Source organism: Lynx canadensis, chromosome B4 (assembly GCF_007474595.2).
Source record: "Lynx canadensis isolate LIC74 chromosome B4, mLynCan4.pri.v2, whole genome shotgun sequence".
Taxonomy (NCBI): domain Eukaryota; kingdom Metazoa; phylum Chordata; class Mammalia; order Carnivora; family Felidae; genus Lynx; species Lynx canadensis.
This window is the reverse complement of record NC_044309.1, coordinates 114690955-114716974: the sequence shown is the minus strand read 5'-3', so window position 1 is coordinate 114716974 and position 26020 is coordinate 114690955. Positions and strand designations below refer to the sequence as shown.

At 41.7% G+C, this 26020-nt stretch overlaps 1 protein-coding gene and 1 pseudogene across 1 annotated transcript in view; one reads left to right on the top strand and one right to left on the bottom strand.

Annotated features, from left to right (window-relative positions):
• Window positions 1–26020, bottom strand: part of CRADD (CASP2 and RIPK1 domain containing adaptor with death domain) — a 179521-nt gene that overhangs the window by 62428 nt on the left and 91073 nt on the right. The gene's annotated exons all lie outside the window — the stretch shown is intronic.
• LOC115518040 lies at window positions 4797–9096 on the top strand (annotated as a pseudogene).

The window sequence follows — 26020 nt, the reverse complement described above, 5'->3', positions numbered from 1 at the left end:
CAAAATTCCATCAGATCACAAATTCCCCGGGTGGGACAGGGGGCTTATATTCAATTTACAAAAGCAACACATGAACATGACTTTCTAAACCCACATCTGCTACCTAGATGATGAATTCAAATGAACTTTAAAGAGTTCAGACTACTTTTACATATTGAAAGAAATCCAATTAAAGGCCCAAAACAGAGAATTTGTGGGAGGGGGAGGGGGAGGAAGGAGAGGAGGAGGAAAAGGAGGAGGAAGAGGAGGAGGAGGAAGAGGAGGGGGAGGGGGAAGAGGAAGAGGGGGAGGGGGGAAAGGAAGGGGAGGAAGACGGGGAAAAGGAAGGGGAGGAAGAGGAAAAGGGGGAGGAGGAGGAAGAGGGGGAGGATGAGGAAGAGGAGGAGGAGGAGGAAGAGGGGAGGATGAGGAAGAGGAGGAGGAGGAAGAGGAGGAGGAGGAAGAGGAGGAGGAGGAAGAGGGGGAGGAGGAGGAGGAGACAACGACCACCCCACGAAGATCCTGAAAAACTATGTTTGGTTTTTCTTTCTAGAAGGCTATTCTCTATAGCAAACATCTCTTCCAAAATTTCCCTCCTTCCAGACGATAAAGCTATACAATTTTTAACCACTTTTTTCATGTACGCCTGACATAAAATTAACTGTACGTATTTTAAGTATGGAATTTGGTACAATTCGATACACACACACACACACACACATATGTAAAACCATCACCACGACCGAGATAATATACATATCCATCTTCACCTGAAGTCTTTGCCTGCCCCTTTGCCATCCCTTCCTCCCACCATGCCTAAACCCCTCACCCCAGCTAGCCACTCACGTGCTTTCAATTTTTAATGCTACGTGATTTAAAAAAGCAAAACACACACACACACACACAAAAACAAACAAAAAAACCCACCTGTTTTTTAACCAAAAACTAAAATCTATACTTAACACCATTGTTTTGCATGTGTTCCACAGTCATGCCCTGGATCTTCCAGACCAACCCATCACCTTATGTTCTCTCTAAAATTATACACTATAGGAAGTCGAATACCATGACTTCCGGTTCGTTCTCGCAGAGGAGGCTGTATCAAGGTGGCATGCGGAGTTCACTCGAGAAAGATGGAGTGACCACCCTGGAGGCTTCACCTTCCGGGGCAATTTTCTGGAGATAAAATAGCCACATTCTGAAACAAGTGACTGCACAGGGTACTTCTTAGCCTCTGTTTGGGGAGAAACATGAACCCAGACTCTCAGACAAGAACTTTGGCCACTCTGAGAAATCAGGAGATTCTGTCAATGTAGTATGTATGAAAATAGAAGGAATGGGGGCGGGGCTGGGGGGGGGGTCCACCAGCACAGTCTCTGACCTTGAGAAACTTGGCTACTAAAGTTAAGACATGCAAATAACCCACAGGAGGAAGAAGAGATAAGAGCTAAGGGCTGCGAAACAAAGTCTCAGGAGCTCCCAGGGAGAGCTAGTCTGTCTCGGTGCAGCTGAGTCGTCGTCATCAGAAGGACAATAACAGCAACAAGGCCTAACATCCCCCAAATGCTTTCACACACCCAGGCCCCCACCGTGCCCCACAACAGTGCTGTGAAGAAACAGGGTTACTGATCTCCCTCGGAAGGTGAGGAAATTGAGGTTTAGGTAGGTCAAATGACCCTGAGGAGAGCAGAGCGGGGACCGGAAAGTGTTGTCTTCTGATTCCAGGGCCATTGCTCTTTCTCCTTCCCCAGACAGCATCCTCAAGAGGTGATGGAACATGGCAACAACCTCGGAGCCTCCCCCGCAGAACCAAAAACATCATTCTAACAAGGGCTCAATGACACATTTGGGTAAGAGGTGCCCTGAGATCGATCCTTGGACCTGAGGGACCACACACGTGGTGACCAGGTGCCACGGCAGAGTATAGACATACTCCGATGGTCCTAAGGTGAACAATATTTCAAATGTGCCAGAGATGCTTACCACTTCATGAAACTCCAAATTATCCTTTAAGAAAAGAGTAGGACAATTGATAATACTACTATTAATTATATTCAGGTTACTTATCGAGTAAGTTTACATTCTCACATATAAGGCTTCCCTGGGGTGAAACGTATCTATCATCACCATCGTCATGATAAGTGCCTGATAATGCCTGGCATGCAGTCAGCCTCAAAAGATATCGGTGGAATGAATGAATGAGGTCAACAGGCCACACCACAGAATTCTTTATGTCTACTGTTAAACATTCTGACAGGAAATTTATTTGTCCCCAAATCATGGTAGAATAATCACGGTCAACAATGAGGCAATCCTTTCCAAATCAGGTAGCTTTAAAGAACTTGTTATAAACCTGTATTTCTTTCTATTAAAGTCTTCTGAGAATGGATCTAATTTGTTTTATTTTCTTGGAGGAAATCTATCCCTGAGCTTGAGAGAATGCTATACGATTTTAAAGGGAAAAACAAAACAAAATTCAGTCTGCTACGAGGTTAAGTACGAGGATCTTTAAGCAGACATACTACACACAGGGACAGATGAACCCTGCTTCTTTCAAAGCAGCCCTGTTGGGAAGCTATAAATATATTCCAGTGATACTGGTTTTGAGCAACACGCCTGCAGAATGCCTCTTTTGGAACTACCCTTACCTCTGTGATCAGTTTAGTGACATTAAAAAAAAAAGAAAAGCTTGTCATATTGCTTTATGGTCCTGGCCATCTTTTAACCAAAAATGACTCTAGCCAGTTTGATTACCACCTGTGTGGCAGACTTAGTCATGAAGTGTTCTTGGCCAGAATCAAATCAAACCCACCTTCTAAGGATGAATGCCATCAGCATGAAAATCTTCAGCAAAATGCACCAAGGGCTCTAAAGCCAAATTCCAAAGGGAGACTTCAAAGATACCTTGAACAACATCACGGGATGGCCTGTGTAGCCTCTCGAGGCGAACTCATACACAATTCTGTACAAACTGAATCTAAAGAGTCAAGACAGTCTTGTACGTAACAACTGCATTAGGTCTTAGCCATCTTTATATTATGCCCTTGGAATAGTGCCCTGTACATAGTAGGACATGTAGCAAATTCTTTTCAAAATAGATTTCCCTTGGGAATAATCAAACTATGAAATTACCACCAGTAACAGCAGGGTCTCCAACCACCAGACATTTTTTTTCTAAGGAGGAAATGCAGTGTTATATTTCATCACTGTCAAAAGTAGTTTTTAAGAGTAACAGACCATCCTATACTGCCTCCTATATCCACTGGCAAATAGGAAAAGTGTCCTTCCAAAATGGTGTCTTTTAAAGAAGAAATCTTTATTTTTAAACCACTGAAATGTAGGTTGAAGAGATTTCAAAATCTACGAAAAAGCACTGGCATCTATAGCATTCTTTTGTAAATTTTGAGCAACTCACCATCAAGATAAGAATGAAAAAATTACAGGAGACCTTCCACCATGACAAAGGTAATGGAATTAACATTTCGAATGTGGCTACGGTGTGTTAAGTACTGTGCAACATGTAATCTTCAGGAAACCCAACAAAAGAGGTACAGCCATTCTCACTTCTACAGATACAGCAGCTTGAAATTCTAAGAAGTTAAATACAGATATACAAGCTAACACATTAGAAGGCAGAGCTAAGGTTCAAACTCAGGCTTGTCAGAATCCAAAACTGTGTCCTTTACCCCTTAAATTTGAAGTCCATCCCAGAAGTCTAAAGCAGAAGGCCCATTGGCCAGCTGTGTGTCACCAAGAACAGTGATTTGATAAAAATGAAAAAAACTTGACAATGTTGGGGCAGGGGGATGGGTGAAACAGGGGATGGGGATTAAGAAGGGCACTAGTTGTGATGAGCACTGGGTGTTGCATGAAGTGCTGAGTCACCATATTGCACACCTGCAACTAACATTACACTGCACGTTAACTAACTGGAATTTAAATAAAAACTAAAAAACTAAACTAATTAACTAACTAAATAAGTGAACAAATAGATAAATAAAATAGAACCACATGATCTAACAATTCCACTTCTGGGTATTAAAAAAAAACAAACAGAAAGGACTTGCCAATGTTCAAAAATAAGGGGTTTTACGGGGCACTTTGGTGGCTCAGTTGGTTAACCGACTCTCAGTTTCAGCTCAGGTCATGATCTCAGGGTGTGTGAGATCAAGCCCTGGGTCAGGCTCTGCACTGGCAATGCACAGCCTGCTTGGGATCCTCTCTCTCCTTCTCTCTCTGACCCTCCCCCCACACTCAAAATAAATAAACTTAAAAAAAATTAAAGTAAGGGGTTTTACATAAATTATGGATTTGTACTTCTCGTATATCAAATTCACTTCACTCATCTGCCTACACAGGCCAGGCAGATAATGCCTTTAGGTCTGTGACCCCTGCCATTCTCTGTTGCCTCCCCAACACTTTCTTTCAAGGCAAAAACCAAAACTAATATTCCACCCATATCTTACCTGGGTATCTCACAGGAACTTAGAATCATACCACTGTGATGAAGTAGACCATAACTACTGAGGTCGAGTGCAAGCCTTTCATACAGAATTGAAGGCCAAAGAGTTAAGTGACCAGTTCATCGTCACAAGAAATAGGACTAGATCTTGAATGTTCTTAATCTTGTCTGCTCTGCTACCCAGCTCCTCTTTGATAGCCAAACATATGTCTGAGTTAATGACCTACGAAGCGGGGTATCACTATTCCTCTGAAATTCTGTTTGATGCTATTAGCATGAGCTTGCGTTTCTAATAATCACTGCTCGTACTGCCAAAACTTCACATCTATTTTCTTTTATTCGCCAAAGCGCTCCTATGCACAAATCGCTCTGCTTTGACGGATCCGCTCCTTGGCCTCCCTTCCTGTTCTGCCAGAAGCTGCCAGCAGCACTTGTGGTTGAATACCAAAGGGTAAAAGAAGGTGTGAAGGAAGCTCCAAAGAGCACCCTTCACTTCTCACTCACAGGTCGAGGACTGGAAGATGATACCAGTGGGTAACTCAAGCCTACTACCCTCCGGAGAAGACATTGTTTTAATTCTGAAGTTTTTACAGCTTTATTAGAGAAAATCAGTTTGAGTCATTCTCAATTATGATATAAATGCTAAAGCATATTCCAATCATATAAGCTGGCAAAGCTTCTTGTCCTTACTTGCAAAGGTACTGAGTTGATCAAATTTAAGTTTTAAAACCTTGTCTCCTGGACCAGGAGAAGATACTAAAGAGACAGCTTGTCAAACTGCAAGTTATTTTTAGAGGTGTTTGTAGCATATGCATTAGCAAACATAGTTCCTATTTTTTTTTAAATGCGAAACGTCACGTTGGACTCATTCCAATGTTTCTATATGTGACTGAAGCCAGAAACAGCATTTGTGAAAATACCACTCTTGAGGGAAGTACACCACATTAATAATGAGTTGGGCCCGAAAAGATTTTAGGATTTCAAAGTAAGCAGTTTCCATGCTTCTCTAATAAATCAAGAGAGAATAGATACTCACTTTACTAAGCAGGAGAAAATTTTAGATTTCTACCAAAATGCTATTTCTTTGCCATCTGTCTTCATTCCCGACCTGATTTCTTTCTGGTCGTCTTGAATGAATATCCATTCGTATGTCCTTAATTGTCTTGCAAGGTAGCCAGGCCAACTGGCTTTCCCACTGGACTGCAAATCACTCTGGAACCCTGTGTTCTAGCAACAAGTGTGTATCTGACATCAAATACCAGAGATCTGCTACAGGTGCTTCGTCAATCTCTTCATCTCCTTCTGTTTGGCTTCACGTGTCTGCAGAACTATAAAATGGCACTCTGGCACATAACCCAGGTTTTGAAGGTGCCCTCATGTCCACCAAGGGACAAGCCATGGCAGTGTGGATTACTGGGTGGGATTACTTCCTGCTGATGCTCTGAGACTGTACAGGGGTTGACAGCAAAGTCTGGGGACTCAGAAAGCCTGACTCCAGAGCTCTGCCATTCTGCATTCTCTAAGTGTGCAACCTTGGGAAAGTCACTTAACCTCTCTGCGCTTTAGCCACCTCAGCTCTAAAACAAAACTGCTAAGAGGGTTAAACATTAGTAGGTATTTAAAGGACTTAGCACAGCTCCTGGCATACAGCAAGATTCAATATTTATTATTTATCCATTTTTGGTGCCTTCACTGGCATGCCCTGGATACGAGCAAAATTTTGTCAGTTAGCCTGACTACATTTAGTGCCTTGATTCTTGAAGGAAACAACAATGTCAAACCCATTAATATAATTTTCTAGGCTCTCAGTCAGACATCTCTAGGGCATAAATCACCGTGTGGGACCGGCCACGAAGAACCACACTGCAGGTGCTTTGGAAAGTCACACTGAATCTTACAAAGCAGAGGTTATGATTCCCGCACGCCCTGCAGCAGGAATTCAGTGATGTGGCTTGCTATCATGCCCTGACTGATGACTGCTATTGCTCACATCCAGAGCGTCGCACGTGACAGATGACAGTGACATGGTGGCACGTGCCCATGGGCACGCCTGGGTTTTACAAATGCCAAAATACTTTTGCAAGAAAGTAAAGCAAACCATGGCTTGGGGGAAGTTCAGGATTTTACTTGTTTGTTAGTTTTTGAGGGTTTCCTTATTGCGATAGTCCTAAACGTATTTTACAAACACAAGAGAAAGGAAATCAGCCATTTTTCTCTGGCCTCCATTTCTAGTAAAAAGATGATTCAACATTGCTGTTGAAGAGCAAGCATAAATTAACCTTATTTGGGGGCTTAAAGTTACAATTTATAGAGTTTTACTTTTTTATGAGTATGAAGAAAGTTGCTACATTTCAGACTCATCACTGCTTTGCCTTTGATCAGGTCTTTGTAATTATTCCAATAAGGAAGACACTTTGTGTCTTTCTCATACACAGATGCTACTCCATTTGATTTACTCAGTGTTTAAAATTTATTAATAAACAAAATTAAAAATAAAATAGAAAAATTATAAAATCAAAGGCTTATTTCTGAGAAGCAGCATAAAATAATGCCTAAGAATTCAGATTTCAGTGACAGACAGATGTGGGTTTGTGAACAAGAAATTTCACCCCTCTATATTTCAGTTTCCTCACCTGTATGGGGACAACAGTAGTGCCTAAGTTTTGTAAGGCTGGCAGCACCAGAGTGATGCCTGGTGCAAAATGTGGCTGAGTAAAAGACAAGTGAAGCAGAAGGAATGGAAGAAATGGAAAAAGGCAGGGAAGCAGGAGAAAAGGGAGTTAGCCAGGACTCCCCGAATTACACAAATACTGGCAAAAATCCAGGCTTTTTTGCCAGGATTTGGCCTCTAAAATAGCACAACTTGATTTTCTTTATTAGGTAGATTTTCCATATTCAATAAAGGGGAGAGAAAAGTGTAAAGAACCCCCTTGACATACCACCAAACTTCAACAACTGTTACTTCCTACCATTCTGATTTCATCTACTTCCCTAAACACACTTTTTTGTTTTCTTTTGATGGCATAGTTTTAAAGAAAATCTCAAGGCATAATATCAACTCAACAGTAAGTGCTCCTGGAGGTAAAGACTTTAAAAAAAATAATCACAGGGGCACCTGGGCAGTTAAGAGTCGACTCTTGATCTCAGCTCAGTTCTTGATCTCAGGGTGGAGAGTTCAGGCCCTGCATTGGGCTCCATGCTGGGTGTGAAGCATACTTAAAAAAAAAAAAAAAAAGTCACAATACCACTATCAGATCAATAAAACTATCAATAATTTCTTAAATAACACATAATAGAGTTGTGTTTCATTTTCTCCTATTGTTTAAAAAAAAGAAAGGTATTTTTATATTATTTTTCTTCAAATCAAGTTCCAAACAAGGTTCACACCTGGCATTTGGTTTATAGGTCTCCGAGTTTCGTAACATATAACCATTCCCCCTTCCTACACCCTACTTTTTTCTCATAACATTTATTTGCTGAAGAAATTGGGTCATTTGTTTTGTAGAACTTCCCACACTCAGGACTGGGCTGATCTGTAGCCTTGTGGTGGTATTTAACATGTCCCTCTGTCTCCTGTATTTCCTGTAAACTAGCAGGTAGATATGGAAACTTGGTAAGATTCTGGTTCTAATATGTGCCGAAGGGATGTGGGCAGAATACTGCACAAGTGGTATTGTTTCTTTTCAATCAGATCACGTCAGGAGGAGTATGATGTTTGGCTATTCTACTTTTAGTGATGCTGAGACTGATCAGTGGGTTCAAATGTCGTCAAGCTGATTCTCAATTACAAAGCACCAATTTCACTTAAGATTTTAGCAGCCATTAATGACTATTGCCTAGCTCCATTATTTCATTAGATGCTGCAAGACGGTGGTTTTCTATTTCTAGCTCCCTTCTGCATTTATTAGCTGTCATTCTCTATAAAGAACTTCCCTGCCCTGGCACTTCCTTTTGTGGGGGGGCGATGAAAATGGAGGGTGCGCCCTGAGGCGTCAGGCACACCGCGGGCATACAAGGTGGTGGGGTGCTGCCTGCCCAACCCCGAATGCTGCACTCTGCCCCTCTACAGCACATGAATCTTTGCACCTAATCATGTTGTCACCAAGTCCCGTTTCTGGTACTTTGTGTTTCAGCCGAAGAAGATGACGTCTTCAGGGGAAACCGTCTACTGTGGACAGGTATTCGAGAAACCCCCTTACGGGTGAAGAACTCTGGTACCTGGCTGTGCTATGGCTCTCGCAGGGGCACCCACGCCAGGGGAGCACTGGAACCTGACCACTGCAGGTGCTGTCACCCAGTGCCAGCAAGGCATGGGCGCCCCGCACCGCACCCGGGCCCACTCCATCCAGATCATGAAGGTGGAGGAGACTGTGGCCAGCAAGTGCTGCCAACAGGCAGTCAAGCAGTTCCACGACTCTGAGATCAACTTCTGGCTGCCACACCGGGTCCCACCATGCCACCACAAGCACCACTTCCCCACCAAGAGGTCCAACGCTTTTTTTCAGATGCAGAGCCTCCTTGTCCCCAGGTCTGCCCAAATTCCCTGGGAAAACCAAGAAAAAAGAACTCACCCTGAAGTACTGGCTGTGTGTGCATGTGTGAACACTCATATCTTCCTTTCTTCCTTATACCGCAAGGACCATACTCTGTAAACACCTCGCCATTTTACTTGTATAGTTAACAATGGATCCCGAAGATGACGTCACGGCAAGATGTGGACGTTTTCCTGGTTCCTTCTTATAACTGCATATTATGCCTCTTTATGAACGTACCATTTGGTTATTTCAACCGTTCCTCTATTGATGGATATTTGGAAGGTTTCTAATATTGGACTATTACAAATAATATTGTATTAACTTGTGTCTGTACCATTGTAGATTTGGGGCACAACATGTAAATGAACTGTTCGATCCTCTCTTAAGTTAAACATGCCATCTTAAAAATAGTATTTTCAGTGCATTACATTTAACAAAAAGAGGCTGAAACCCAAGATACAATATGGCAGAGAGTAAAGCTTTTTATTTTTTGTTTCCTTATTTTTAAATGTTTCTTTCTTTATTTTGAGAGAGGATGTGTGCAGGCATATGGGGGAGGGGCAGAGAGAGAGAGAGAGAGAGAGAATCCCACGCAGGCTCCACACTGGCAGTGCAGAGCCGGACATGCAGCTCAGTCCCACAAACCATGAGATCGTCACGCCTGACCAAAATCAAGAGTGGGACGCTTAACCAACTGAGCCACCCAGGCGCCCCAGAGAGTTTTTTAAAGTGCAGTCCATTATACACCTGCATCACAATCAGTCTCCTGGAGTATGTGACAAAAATGTGAATTTCTAAGCCCACCTCCAGGCCTTCTGAACAGTGGGGTGTGAGATTCCCTGATATAGTGGGGAAACTGCTGTACTCAGAATGGAAAGACTGCCCTCTGGGTTCAGTCGTGAGATCTGAGCCAACAAGACCAGCCCTGGGTTCTTTAGGAATGATTCTTCATATGCTGGAGATAATAAATACCTTCCCTACCAACTTCACGGGATTTCCATGTAGTTCAAATGCAATTATGTGTGAGAAATCAGTTTGAAAACTAAAGTAAAATTAAAATGTTAACATCTAGCAATAGGAAAGGCTTTTGCTCAAGCAATATCCCCATCTTCTCCCTCAACAAATATCCTACTTATTTATGTAGCATTTAATGTTAAAGACCCATAATTTTCCCTAAATGCCCACATTCCTTCCTTGATTCATTTTTGAAAGTTCACGTAAAATAACTTAGCCAGTTGTCATCCAAAATGCATTCTTTATACAAGACACACTACTCTTCAGGAATACCCACTCACCTCTGTCTAGGACACCATAAGGCAGTCATGACAAAACCTTGATCCAACACGGAGAGGAAAAGTAACTCAAGGCCACCACGGGTCTGCCTTTGATTAATTTTATACAAAGGTGGAAAACGCCTGATGCTTCAGAAATCATTGCCAGTAATGAGACACACAAAGAAAGAAAGAAAAGCCCAACCTACCATCAGTGTCCTAAAGAAGAATTTGTTCTGCCATAATTTGGTGCATGGTGTACTTTCAGTCTGGTTCTATGAAGCCAATAAATCCAGACAGGTTCAGAGTCTGTTTATTTTTAAATGACAGGCAAAACCACTATAATTTTTGTCTTCTTTCCAAAGGAGAAGACTATGCACTGTTCAGTAGTAGTTTTTTCTTAAGGATCCGGAACAGTTCCTACCATGTGACTGTGAAAGTCATTCCTCCAGTACAGGGCTTGAAGTACAAGGTATGGTCAAACAATGTACAGGGGTAAATATGAAAGCTTTCAAAAGAAGAGGGGGGGGGGTGGCTGGGAAGAAGCACTGGTGTTTTTTACATCTACCCTGAGGGGAAAAAAAAACTTTAGTTAACACCTATTGATGAGTCAAAGAAATAAAAAAAACACCCCTGATGCAAGACGAGAAAGCTTTAGACGACTTTTCAACTGTTGGATCCGAGTAAAGCATCCATTTTCAGAACGCACGTTAGGGGTTAGGTTTTTGGTGGATAATTGATTTTAAATGGCCTACTCTCCGAATCAGGAATTTACTAATCACAGATGGAGGTGCTACTGGGATAGGGGTGTGTCAAACCAGAGCCCCTCTTCTCTATGAGCTGTGGCCTCAGAAACAAGTATCCTTTTCTATATGAATGTTGATCTTCCGAGCACACGTTCAGGTACAGAGCAAACAGTGAAATCAAATTATTTTCTTTTCAGAAACACACTTCACAGTGGTACTGTATTTTGGCGAGGTGAAGTGCTATGTTTAGAAAAGGTATAAGCAGGGGAATTACTCACTTTTCTCCCTCTTGGTGAGAAAGGTTTCACGAAGGGAAGGGGACTTCAGAAGGCCCTTAAAGCTCTGTAAGTGAGACCAGCTGACAGAACCGGACAGGGAAGATCGGCCCAGCCCAGACAGTGGGATACGGGTGGAGAGGATCCAGACTTACCAGTGGACAGTGGTGACAAAGCCTGCGTCACAGATCGACCCAGACCAGAGGGACAGGCAGGACACACACCAGAGTGATTAGAAATGAAAACATCGGGAAAACCCAAACAGTCTGTGGATGAGCCTGAAACTATGAGTGACGCTCTTGGCCTTTATTCAAAAGAACACTTGACATTTATTGAGGATTTGACTATGGGCTTTTTACTTTAAGAACTTTTATCTGGGTGAAATCCATAATCAGCAATCCTGTGATGGTGGTACTTTCTCATCTGCCCTTTTCAGGTGAGGAAACTGAGACACAGGGATAATTTATCCAACATGACACGGCCAGGAAGAAGCCAAAGCCAAGATTTGAGGCCTGGCATTCTGACTCCAGAGCCCATGATCTCAACCACCCCTCAATGCTGCCTCTCTAGAAGAAAACAGGGAGAGTTCCCATAGGATATATTGGAGAAGAATGGCACAGTTAGCCTGGTAGAAAGATGAATTCTTCCATGGTGTTCAGACCTGTTGTGGGAAGTAACAGAAGACACAAAGACTAAGGTCTGATAGGCAAAGTGGGAAATGGCCTAGCACTGACCAAAGAGTTAAACAGGGCCGAACGCTGAGGATATCATGTAAGAGGATCACAGTTTCAGTATCCTTTGAAAAGTGGGATGCCAAGGATCCACCTCAGTCTGTGTCTGTGTTTTGGTTGAGGGAACAGCAGGTGAGAAAGGGCAGGGATGTCAGAGAGAAATGAAAGAGCAAAGATGCGTGCAGTCCAGGGAGGCTGCCTAGTGTAACAGCAGGAACGGGAGATTTGGACCCAGGGACGACTGGGTTGAAACCTGGCACTTTCTCTTTATTTCTATGTGAGTGCATGTAAGTTAGCTCTCGTGTCTTTGTTTCTGTACCAGCAAAGTAAGAGTTGTTGTTGTTGTTGTTGTTGTTGTTGTTGTTGTTGTTTTTAACTGAGAGCATTATATAGGATTAGATACACGCTATATGCAAAAGTATTAGCATAGTGTTTGATATGTGTGAGGCATTCCAAAAATATTAGAAGGGAAGGGAAGGGAAGGGAAGGGAAGGGAAGGGAAGGGAAGGGAAGGGAAGGGAAGGGAAGGGAAGGGAAGGGAAGGAGGGAGGGAGGGAGGGAGGGAGGAAGGAAGGAGGAAGGAAGGAAAGAAAGAGAGAGAGAGCGAGAGATAGGGGAGGGAGGAGGAAAGAAAGGGAGACCACCCACCAGCTGCTACATCTTACAATGGGGAAATTGGCAGGAAAGGCCTCAAAAGTAGCCAGGAAGGGAAGCAAGACTGCAGCCATATCACAAGTCCTATGACACAGTGTCTGCATGCCACATTTGCCACATAGGATACCAATGCCTGTATTGGCCAGTCCTATTTCCAGAAGGGTCTGCCAGCACATAACAAAAATGGTTTGCCTGTTCATTTATTCCTCCCTTTGCTCATTCAACATTTGTTATAGCCACAGAGCTTGGCTAGGAAGAATGCACAATTGAGGAGATGCGAGAGAAGGACCATCATGATGTAGTGGTCCCCCTGCAGCTCTGTGATCATCCACCTAGTGGCTACATACAGCAGAGGGATCCAGGCACAACACAGTGACGACCAAGACATAATCTATAATTGCCCCCAATTCACTTACGATCTACTAGGAAAGAGACACACGAATACATTTTTACAACACTCATATGATCACTGCTATGAAGTAATTTGGAACGGGGAGGCAACAGTGACAAAATCTTATAAAAGATTTCATGACTGTCAATACTTTCATATCAGGGTCCCATAACTCTTACAGTCAGACAAGACCATATAATGGTTACTCCAACATGACTCTCTATGCAATTTATTCAACACTCATACGTTATCAGTCCCTTGTTCATTTCATATTGTTAAGCACAAGTGTGCACTGAACATCATAAAACTATTCTCTGTTATATTCTTTGGGGGGGGGGTGAAAATATTTGACACGCACTTGATCAAGAAAAAATGGTTGTTTGTTTGGGGGGGGTGGAACTGTTATAGTCTTAAAACGCTGATGTTACCACTAAATTCACTCAAAGTCTGGTCCCGAATACCAGCTATAACTTCCAGCAATGTTTCGTTTCAACAATAAAACACAGTTAATCCCTATACTAAGTTATTCATTACTGTGGAGAAATGAGCTATTTTCAAAGAACCACTGCTTGCTTTGAAAAAGTGAACATACAGCTCTTTGCCCTGGCAAAAATTTCAGAAGCATTGCTTCCAATCTACCTATAGGGCAAGATAAAGTTCATTTTATTTCAAACTTCCGCAAGATTTTAATCTCAGCATAATCAGGTTATATGCAAACAGTTTCCTAACCAAAATTTGACTTCTCTTCTTTCAAGATCAATAAAAACCACGTAGAATAGTGCTATTGGAAGTTCAGGCAGTGGTGACAACCAATCATTTCACTGGAATAAACTGAAGGGACCATAAAATAGATCCACTGCCCAACCACCCATTCCCTTTGAATAACCAAGGCAGCAATTACTTTTCAGAACTGGAGACTGCACATGCTTTTCTTGGATAATAATGGAACCACAACAAAACAGTCTTTGATTTTTAAGATTTTGACAGTACCCAAAGGCTATCCTATTTTTGATTACGTACGAGACAGAAATGTCTATAATCATAGAATATTAGAGTCAGAAGGTCATCTTCTCCATCATCTATCCAACGTCTGAATCTCCTCTTTATATCTCTAACAGATATAATATAATCTCTTATTGAACCTTCCAAATTACTAGAAAGCACTTCGTTATATTGATATGAAATCTCTTTATTTGTAACTTCAACTTACTGCTCCTATCTTAAGCTACTGGCCACTATACACACTATGTCTAATTCCTCCTTAAATCTCAAAAAGTAAGGTATAAATAGAGATGAAAGCCTAAAACAAGAAAAAATATGCCTAATTCCTTTAAAGGAGTCCAAGTTACCAAGCCAAGATGAATTCTATTTAGGATACTGAATTAACTGACAGATGTATTAAGATGTGCAATACTCTGAAAAATTAAAGAGAAAGCAAACTATCCAGATTTTGAAAAGGATGGATGAATCTGATTCCCTAAGTCATAGATTAATGAACTTAATGCCTATCCCTAGCAAAATTTAACAACAAATTATTATACAGATCAGCATTTCTGAAACAGTGCTCTCATGAGATGACACCTATTCTATCAACTTTTAAAGCATCTTTAGAGTTCTTCACAAAACAGCCTGAGGAAAGCTGAAACAGAATGTTCGTACTCAGAAGGCAAAAAATACCAGGAACCATCAGGGGTTTACCATGAATAACTTAAGTCAAAAAACTTCATTTCCTTTTTTGATAGAGTCGCTATCCAGACAGATAGGGGGACTGCCACAAACATGGTATTGTGATTTCAGTAAAGCTCATCTATCTAAAGTCAATAATCTGTATAAAGTGGTTCAATTAAATACGAATCTGCCTACTGAGTCTACATTAATTCAACTTGTTTACCGGCTTTCTGGAGTCCTCTATCGAATGACAGGAAGAAAGAGAAGGAAGAAGGGACGAGTCTAATTGGGCGTGCTTTGCGAAGCTAGGCCACTTTTTGAGAATCCTTACTTTCATTCACAGCCATCTGCTTGCGTAGCACAGTCGCAAGCGTGCTGAGGGTCAGTATCAAGCAATTTGTTCTAGACAGTCCAAAGTGAACCTTTACAAAAGAAGTCAAGGCAGGCCTTGTCTGTGTTTTATCATTTTGATGTTCCATTTTCCTTGTTTTCCCTGAAATTACACACTGTGGCTCTTGGCTAACATCTACAGGGTACTGTTTGCTTATTTATGTGTCTTACAATATAATTTGAGCTGCAAACACAATCCTGTTTAAAACCACTAGGTACTGATAGGCATGGGAGTCAGGGTGTCCAGTCAAAAGAGCCAGACTTTGAACCTCGTCAGGCGTGGATCTGAATCCTAGCTAATCACTTAACGGTTGCGTAGCTTCAGGCTTGTTATTAAATCTTCCTGAGCCTCAGTGTCCTTGCCTATAAAATAGGGTTGATGATAATACGTGCTACCCACAGTGGTCATAAGCAGTAGGAAAAAAAAAAGTAACTAAATTCTCCTTCCTCGTACTCAGTCCTGAGTGGAAACTCAACAAATTGTAGTTGTGACTATTATTATCATCACCAATCTCGTGTGCTTCAATTTATTCTGAACCATGTTTATGTTCTACATTCCAGTTTGAAGATCACTCTCTTTGATAGAGAAAGAGAGAAGCCAAATAGTTGAGTGGGTCTGCTTTCCGTCATGCTAACATTAGTCCATCCGCCCCAAGCAAGAGCTTAGCCCTCAATTGTTCTTGTTTTGCGCATAGCTTTTCAAGAGCCTTTTCTGCCGTCTTTAGCGCTCTCTCCAGCCTCACCTCGGTCTGAACTTGAGCGTTGCAGGTATTTTCTTACGAGTTTTATGCCACTCTTCCGAATTGGTCCTTGAGCATGTGCTCCGCTTTCAATCTTGGATACATGTTCTCTTAATACCCAACTCACTAAAAACTTCCTTGTTCTTAGAGTGGTTCCCTCCCTTTTCTCCTTCACCCCCCAAAATGGTGATTTTTGCCCTCAGAATTCCCCTTCCCTCCTTCCTTCCTTCCTTCCTTCCTTCCTCCCTCCCTCCTTCCCTCCCTCCTTCCCTCCCTCCCTTTCTCTTTTTGTAGTGCCCTCTTTTCAAGTCTCTGGACATTGAAAAATACCTATACTGGGGCGCCTGGGTGGCGCAGTCGGTTAAGCGTCCGACTTCAGCCAGGTCACGATCTCGCGGTCCGTGAGTTCGAGCCCCGCGTCAGGCTCTGGGCTGATGGCTCGGAGCCTGGAGCCTGTTTCCGATTCTGTGTCTCCCTCTCTCTCTGCCCCTCCCCCGTTCATGCTCTGTCTCTCTCTGTCCCAAAAATAAATAAAAACGTTGGAAAAAAACAAACAAAAAAAAAAATTTGTTAAAAAAAATACCTAGGGGCGCCTGGGTGGCGCAGTCGGTTAAGCGTCCGACTTCAGCCAGGTCACGATCTCGCGGTCCGGGAGTTCGAGCCCCGCGTCAGGCTCTGGGCTGATGGCTCAGAGCCTGGAGCCTGTTTCCAATTCTGTGTCTCCCTCTCTCTCTGCCCCTCCCCCGTTCATGCTCTGTCTCTCTCTGTCCCAAAAATAAATAAACGTTGAAAAAAAAATTTTTTTTAAAAAAATAAAAAAAATACCTATCCTTTCTCTATATTTTCCTGAAGTCACCATTACTATTTGGTTATGTCCAACTTTCCTTTCTTTGGCAGTTGCAAAACATTACGATCACAGCCATTCCCTCCCAAGGTTTTAGTCATTTCTACTTCAGTTACAGTTGGTTAGAACTAAGTTCACAGTAATATTTCCATCTCCTTGCTTCCTCGATCTGTGGTTTAAAAAAAGAAAATGGCAGAAGGACTTCTGCTCTCCATGGACTGAAACATTTATCAGACATGGAGAAATTTCAAGTCCTCATCAATGACTGTATCTTGGCTTGTGGCAATTTTGACATTTTGCTAAATCTAAGCATGTGCAGTATCACCAACCAGCCAAGTAAGACTCTCACTCACTTGTCTACACTGACCTATAATAGTTATTCAGGCATAATCAAAATGTTTTGGTGCCACTGCCAAGAGAACAAGCTGTGCTTTGAAGTTCAGTCATGACAGTTCACGGTCACAATGTGAATGGGGTTGGAAACAGATGAAAGTTCGTACCCCCAACTCTGTACGTGGTAGAAACCTTGCTCTCACATTCTTTGTTCATTTTGTGTGTTTTCGCTATTTTTTTTAATTTAGATATAATTGACCCATAATTTCTTACATTTTTGACTTCTATGAATTCATTACAACTTCCAGAATCCTAATACAAGAAGGATTTCTAATACAGGCCATAACTGACCACCCTTAAAATGTATTTAAGAGAAACAACCCCAAAATCAAACAAACCCAAACCAAGCAAAAACTCTGTGTGGCTACGTTAATGGTTAAGATTTAGCTAATAGCCAGAAATAAGGAGCAATTTTAATTACCTTGCAGTTTAATCTGTCTTATTAATCGGAAGTTTTATTCTTCATTTATTGAATGAGAGGGAATTCCCTAAGAGAGGGTTTGCCTTTCAACAATCAGCTAAACATACTTAAATTCCCCCAGAGGTCTAGATATTGACATATCCAAATTAAGATCACCAAGCCTGATAAGTGTAACTGAGCTTGGTTACTTCCCAGTTAACTGCAGGCTGGAGACTAAGAATAGAAATGCATATAAAAATATCTGCCAGTTATTCAACTAGTACGCATGGGCCAGAATAGCTCCCTTCCCTTCCCTCGTGCTCTGAATCACCAACCAAAGTGTCTCTCACTGCTAAAGTTTCTTTAGCAAGTCAAAATCAAATCAGAAGAAAATTTATTTCTTATAAAGGTTTAAAAGTGAGTAAGGTTCCGGGGCGCCTGGGTGGCGCAGTCGGTTAAGCGTCCGACTTCAGCCAGGTCACGATCTTGCGGTCTGTGAGTTCGAGCCCCGCGTCGGGCTCTGGGCTGATGGCTCAGAGCCTGGAGCCTGTTTCCGATTCTGTGTCTCCCTCTCTCTCTGCCCCTCCCCCGTTCATGCTCTGTCTCTCTCTGTCCCAAAAATAAATAAACGTTGAAAAAAAAAAAAAAAATTAAAAAAAAAAAAAAAAAAAATGAGTAAGGTTCCTATTTACATCCTAATCGAGCACAAAGGCTCGTGGTTTCTTATCCATGGTAGATTCTCAAATGAAGTTTTAGAGAATAAAGTGTGTTCCAGGTAGTAAATCAAATACAGTGACCAAGAAAAAGATTTCTTGTAGAGGCTGCTTTTAGGCAACCAACTTGAACAATGGAAACCTGAGGAAGGTAGAAGGGCCCACAGTGACCCCCCCACCCCCCTGGCTGAATATAAACAGGGCCATTTGGCAACCCGCCTCAAAATATCCATAGGCCCTAGATGACCACTGAGTTACTTACACCGGATACAGGTGCCAAAAAATGAAAATTCCATATGTTCCTAGAGCTCCTCACCTTCCCCCTTTAACTACAGCCCCCCACCACCGTCTCCTGGCAGACAGCCCCTGCTTTGCTGTCCTGTCTGCTGCTCCTTTGTGCTGGATTCAGTAAATTTCTACCTCCTTTGTTCTGCCTTACATGAATTCTTTTACCACCCATGCCGCCAGCCTCCACCCATTCAGGAGACCCCACACTTCTGCCTGATACAAAATAAGTTTGCCATTATGTCAATACGGACCCACACATGTGCCATCCTGGGCTTCTAAAGCAAACCGTTGGTAAGCAAGGAGTAGCCACCTAAAAAGATTAACCTCCAAAATGTAACCATGGAGACCTACCTGAGGCTCTTTCTGAGGCTAACCTGAGACCTGAGAATAATAAGAAAGTTTTGGATGTTACAGTTTAACCTACTCTGTGCTACAGAGCCACAGTGACGGGTAATGAGGACACGAAAGGGTAAAGAGTGTTAAAAAAGCCCCAATTATGAGGAAAACTGAGCCTTCACAGAAAGGTATGTTGATTCGCCCGTAACTTTCAGTGTTTGCTGTTAAGTTTAAATATCTTTCCCTTAAGCTAAATTTTATCAATCAGTACAACTCAGAGGCCACTTAAAATCATAACTTCCTTTTAAACATTCTTATCATGATAGTTGCTGGCAAACACATTCCAAAAGAACAGTCACTTCCACTATGTAGAAAAAGCTTAATTGCTGAATTTAAAATGGACAAGTTGCTCTTATTCACAAAGGAGGGCCTCACTGTCCTTTGTGACCCTAGGCCTTCCTCCCCTTCTCCTTGACTCAGCAGCTGAGCTCAGCTTCCTCTCCCTGACCTTCCTTTTCCAAATGCTGGAGCACAGCAGGCATTTCTAGGTCAGCAAAGGAAAGTATTACTGCCTTCCAGGAGAACAGTATCTTCTGTGTATTCAAAGGACTGAACAAGGACAAGGAGTCAGTAATTCAGTGTACTAACCCCCATTCTCACCCTAACTAGGGCATGGCATTACCTGCCCCTTGTCTCCATTCTGCTAGGGGAGAAACCCCACCAACCAACTCTGTAGCTGGCTATCATCAACCACCTGAACACAGCTCAGCTTTGCATAGAGAAATACCTTCCCCCATCAAATTCCCTGCCACACTGCTGTAACATTGTCTTCCTGCCTGTCCCATAAGCCCATGGTAATGGCCACCTCCTCATCCTTTCCATCCCATTCCATGAATTCCGCCACCGCTCATTTTTTCAACGGCTTCACTGACAAATAATTCACATACCATAAAATTCCACCATTTAAAATATGCAATTCAGTGGTTACTCACAGAATTGTGCAGCCACCAGCATAATCTAACTGTAAAATATTTTCATCACCCCCTACAAAGAAATCCTGTATCTATTAGCAGTCACTTCCCAAATCTCCCCTGCCCCCACATCCCCGCCCTGAGCAACCACTTATATACACTCTGCCTCTATTGATTTGCCCATTCTGGACATTTTACATAAACATGTATGGTGTTTGTGACTGGCTTCCTTCACTCAGCATAACGCTTTCAAGGTTCATCCACATTATAGCATATATCAGTACCTTATTCCTTTCACTGCTGAGTAACATTCCATTGTGTGTACATACGACATCTGGGTCATCCATTCAACAGCCAATGAACATTTGGGTTGTTTCCACTTTTTGGCTGTTATGTATAATGTGGCTACATACAAGTCTTTGTGTGAACATATTTTCAATTCTCTAAGTCATCACTTATTTTTAGTAGGCTCTCTCCTCTTTGCCTGTTCTTATCTGACCCAAAGTCCAGGATCCTCTTTAAAATGAAAAATATTGGGGGGAGGGGCGCCTGGGTGGCGCAGTCGGTTAAGCGTCCGACTTCAGCCAGGTCACGATCTCGCGGTCCGTGAGTTCGAGCCCCGCGTCGGGCTCTGGGCTGATGGCTCGGAGCCTGGAGCCTGTTTCCGATTCTGTGTCTCCCTCTCTCTCTGCCCCTCCCCCGTTCATGCTCTGTCTCTCTCTGTCCCAAAAATAAATAAACGTTAAAAAAAAAAAAAAAAAAAATATTGGGGGGAAAAAAGGAATCCATGTACACTGTGGATAGAATGAAAATAAATGCAGCCTTTCTGGAGGACAGTTTACCAATATCTATCAAATTTTCAAATACATGTACTCTTTGGTCTAGGAACTCCACTGCAAGTACCCTACCAAAAAATCTCTCCATAAGAAGTTTGTGGATGGCTACAAAAATGTTCTCTGAAGCAGAGTGTGCAATAAATAGCAAAGGATTAGGAAAAAAACCTTAAAGACTGTTCATTAAGAGTCATGGAAAAGTCCTACAGTGGATGACAATGCCATCGGTTAAAATAATAATAATAATAACAAGACAGAACTATGTGGCAGTATGAAAAGCTGTCTTACATAACTAAGAGACTTACAGAAAAATGCATATATTAAATGAGTCCACGTATATAAAAAAGGATACATCTGCATGTGCTTCTTTGTCCACATGTCTAGAAAGATAACATTTATTTTCATTAGAATCAGAGGTTTCGGGAAGAGGGACAATGACTTTGCACTTCATATCCTTTTTGTGCAACTTGAATTCTTTCTATAAGACTGCTTTTAGAATTTAAGGTGTATGTTTTAAAACAACACAAATTCTCTTTCCAGGAGTCCTCTGATACTCTACTATGAGAATGTTAGGGAGAGTGTGAGAAAATGCTCGCCAAAAAGAGAAGAGACGCACCAAAGAGGAGCGGGGTGCTGAAAACAGACATCTCTTGCTTGCTGACTGATTCCAGGTAACCCTCAATCTAACCATCGAAAGCCGCTTAGATTCTGACTCCTACCTGCGTTCCCAGAGAGACAGTATGGCACTAAGGGAGAAGGACAGACATCAGACAAGACTGGGTCCCAAGCCATATATGCTGCCACTTACTAACAGTGCAACTTTCACTACACTTGTCCTCCCCCAAATCCTCTTGGCCAGACCACAGAATAACCCATGCTCTTTCACTATGATGTAACAATAATGCCAACTCCCAAGCATTCCCATCAGTCCTACAAATTTAGGCTCCAAATAGTACCTGTCAGAGAAAACTTTTGAAGATCAACTCCCAAATTCAGACCTATATACGTGTTTGCACATCCTCTGCAGTGGGTGCATGTGCTCCCCCTTCACACTGATTCAGTCTTCTGGTATTTCCGGCCTCTATAAACTCTTCTAAGGGTCTGTACCTAACCAAAAATTATGCAAGGCCCATTGGGCCTAGAAGGATGGTATCAAGAACTTGTTGGCTCACAACAGAGTATTTGTTTTTGATGATTGATCTGTATCCAAAAGTTGTCTTATGCAATTGTTTACTTGTAAAAACTCGACAAAATGATAAATGAATGGTAAGTATAAGTGCTCAGTGCTCATCTTATACAGGAGACTTGATCAGGATTTTGATCTGTTTGTTTGCATTTTTCTCCCCATTTTTCCCAGTGTATAGTCACCACCGGCCAAAGTTATCCACACAGATTACAGAAATACCGATGTGTCTGTTTCAGAGCAAATCAAACTCCCAATAAATGAACCCATTCTTTAAGATCCAATTCAAGTACCCACCTCCTCCAGGAAGCTTTCTTTACTCCCTTCTCCCTCCCACCCCAGCAGCTGGTCACTTCTACCTTATTGCTTCCAGGGCACTCTCATTTTATGTAGTAATTAGGGGTAAAATATTTGACCCCTTCCTTAGGCTGTGAATGTTCCTGTCTTAATCACTGCTCCATCCACACTGCCTCGCATAATTCAATACACATACACGGGGAAGAAAGAAAGATTGCTCAAACACAGGAGTGGGTGAGTGAAGATTAATTCTCACCCTCAGTATAAAACACCCACTGGCTGTGGAGACTCCAGCCCCTGCAGTGTCTATCCCACCACCCTAAAATACCAAATCCTCCTTCCAAGGAAAACTGAAGTCCAATAATGATCAGAATAACATGTTTTTAAATCTCCATCTTCATATGCCAAAAGGCAAGGGCAACCCTATGGCAAAAAACAAAGAATAATGTTTAAATAATTAAACGCAGAATAAATAGCAGGCTTTGGGAAAAGTGGGTTTAAGTTCTAGTCCTGTCACTAATAGCTGGACTAAATTCTCCAGGTCTTCAGACTCTTCATCTAAAGAGAGTAAAATTTGATCACTGCTAAAGCCCTCTATCAGCTCTAACACTCTAGGAGTCCATGAAAAAGAAAATGAACAGAGAATCCATTCTTTCTTTCTTTCATTTACATAACAAATGTTACTGGATGCTTGTAGTGGAGGACTATGTGCTCACCAAACAAACCCATTTTGTTTTCCTCCTAAGACAGACATTTGGAGGGCTAACTTGAAAGTAGGTGTGTCTATGGAATTGAGTTCTGGCCAGTGCGAAATGAGTGAAAGTGATATACACCAACCCCAGCCTGTCCCACAAAGCCTCCTGTGCGATCCACATGCTCACAATCTTCCGTCACCTCCCAGCCAGAGAGAGACGACCCAGTGAAGGTTCCAAGGTCTTGGGGAATGCCAGGAAGTCTGGGTCACTGAATGTCTGCATGGAGCAGGGCCCTCCCTCCCCACAGCAGGAAATGAACCAGTGAGATTTGGGGGTTCTTTGTTATAGCAGATAGCCTGCTCTAAGCAGTACCTTACGTACATGATCACCTTTAACCCTCCCAACAACCTGAATGGTAGATATTACTATTTACATTTTACTGATGAGAAAATTCTCAGAGAAGGGAAGTAATATGTCAAGGTCACATAGCTTCAGAGTGGCACTGGCAAGATTTGAACCAATGAATCTCTAACTCCAAAGTTCACCTTCTTTATTTTTTTTTTAATTTTTTACTTATTTTTGAGAGAGAGAGAGAGAGCAGAGGAGGGGCGGGGGGGGGGGGGGTGCGCAGAGGATCCAAAACTGGCTCCTCGCTGACAGTAGAGTGCCCAAGCAGGGCCTGAGCCCACGAACAGTGAGATAATGACCTGAGCTGAAGTCAGATGCTTAACCAACTGAGCCACCCAGGCGCCCCCATCTTCTTTATTCTGTATCACACAGTTGCTACCAAAGCCCCTCTGTACCCTCCTCCTTGCTCCTGGGTACCTCAGACTTGTTGCTAATAGTTCACAGGTGCTATTCCAACACAAATAAACTTGTTACTGAGAAGTAGTGCAGAATATGCCAAGTAGACCTATCTAGAAACTGTAGGCAATGGAAGGCCAGAATCTGGCTTTGCTGCAATCAAATATGGAAGTAAGTCTTGTATCTGACTCAATTTGGCCTACAAACAGAAGATTAAAGCATCCAGTAAGACCAGATAACCAGAATTACCAGTAACATGCTCTAGGAAACAATCAAGAGATAACCATACCATTTTGATTTTCCCTTCAAAGAGTCAATTTGACATCATTAAGAATGACATTTAAATGCTAATCGAAAAGCAGCGTTTCTCTAGACAAGCACTTGCGTGTTAATTTTGCATGTTAATTAATTCTGAGGATAAGAAGACCAGCTTCCAATATGAGGTGTCAAAGGAGACCGAGCTCCTTTGGGGAGGAAGATAAAAGGCTATGGCAAAGACATAATTAAATTACCTGGTTTCAAGAGTTTTAAAAAGAAATGTTATCCTTTGCAATGCAAATTCATATTGCTCTTTTGTGAGGACTGCATTTTAAAGAATGGACCAAAGTACAGATTTCCAACATCAATGCCCTTTTAATGTAGTACCCTTATCACAGATCAAAACTTTTACCAGAACAGTAGCTAATGAGCTCACAGAGAATGTCAATACTGGAGAGAGAAGCCTAGTGCCCTAGAAGCCAATATACCACAGACACACTTAATTGTCATAAAGAATATCAGCTTCAATTTTTTAACATTTCTTTTTAGAGGAATCATGTAAATATAAGTACAATAGCCACAAACCACAGACTGAGAAAGATGTTAGGTTGAATATTTTATGTTAGGTTACCTCAAAAGGTAAATTTTTTTTAAGATTTTATTTTTAAGTAATCTGTATACACAGCGTGGGGCTTGAACCCACAACCCCGAGATCAAGAATCACACATTTCACTGACTAAGCCAGCCAGGTGCTCCTAAAAGATAATTTTAACAAAGCATACATTCAACTTGCTAAAATTATACCATACTTATTAGCATATTATAATTTGTATTGTGTTAACTTTTACTGTTTACAATGTATGGATCTCATCTTAGCCCTGCGAGATATATGATATACGTTGTGCTCTGTACAGATAAATGAAGGCCCAGGGAGAGTCTATGGACTAACCAAGATCTCAGAGGTAGAGATTGGTCAGGCCAGGTCTAGTACCCAGGCTTCTGACTCTAATTTCAATGATCTTACCACTCTATTACGTTATCTTTCTTCTATCTAGTTGCTACTAGTCCCTCCTGTCAAGCACATTATTGCTATGATATTACTAAATATGTGAAGGACATAAAGATTTGGGGAATCATCACAATTTGAAACAGGGTTTTCTTTTTGCTCTTCAACAAAGGCCCATTCTAGTAACAAAAGGATTCTGGTTAACTCATGTGTTGTACAGATGTATATTTTGTAAATATATGTGACAAAGGGTTTTTACCTAAGGTATTAAAACAAAAAAAGAAAATATGCAAAAGCTATGAACAGGCTATTCACAAAAGAACTACAAATGGCTTGCTCAATTCCATTAGTACTAAAAAATGCAAATTGAAAGAACAATGAGTTATTATTTTTTCCCATCAAACTGAAAACTATTTTTTTAAAAAAATCACAAATTCCCTAGGTTGACAAGAATGGAACCTATTATAACAGTGGGTGAGAGTTTAAAATGATATAATTCACAGGGGAAGATAAATTCCAGTTTTCCAGTTTTCCAGTTTCAGGAGTTAATTACCAGTAAAAAGGTATTGAAAATGGATATACATGGGGACACCTGGGTGGCTCAGTCAGTTAAGCATCTGACTCGATTTCAGCTCAGGCCATGGTCTCATGGTTTGTTGAGTTCGAGCCCCACACTGGAGTCTGCTCAGAGTCCAGCACAGAGGCTGCGTGGCAGCCAGCTCTCTTCCTGCCCCTTCCCTGCGAGTTCTCGCTCTCTTTCTCTCAAAATAAATAAATAAACTTAAAAAAAAGTTTTTAAATGTATATACATGAATGCTCATACCGTTTATAACAGTAAAAGAATAGAAATAAACTATGTTGTAACATAAAGTTACTGATTAAATTTTGATGTTAACCACAAAATTCTAAAGCCATTGAAAAGAATTAGAAAACCAAATAATTAACATATGAAACACTGAGTAAAGAAGACCAAATGAAAAGATATCCCACGCATACAAACTGAGACGCTCAATACTGCTAAGATGTCAACTCTCCTATAGATGTGACTGTCAAAGCAATGGATCTACAAGTCCAAAGCAGTCTTTTTTATTCTTACATTACCTTTCTTAATCCAAAGCAATCTTGATCAAAATCCCTGAAGTTTTAGTATGTCTCTG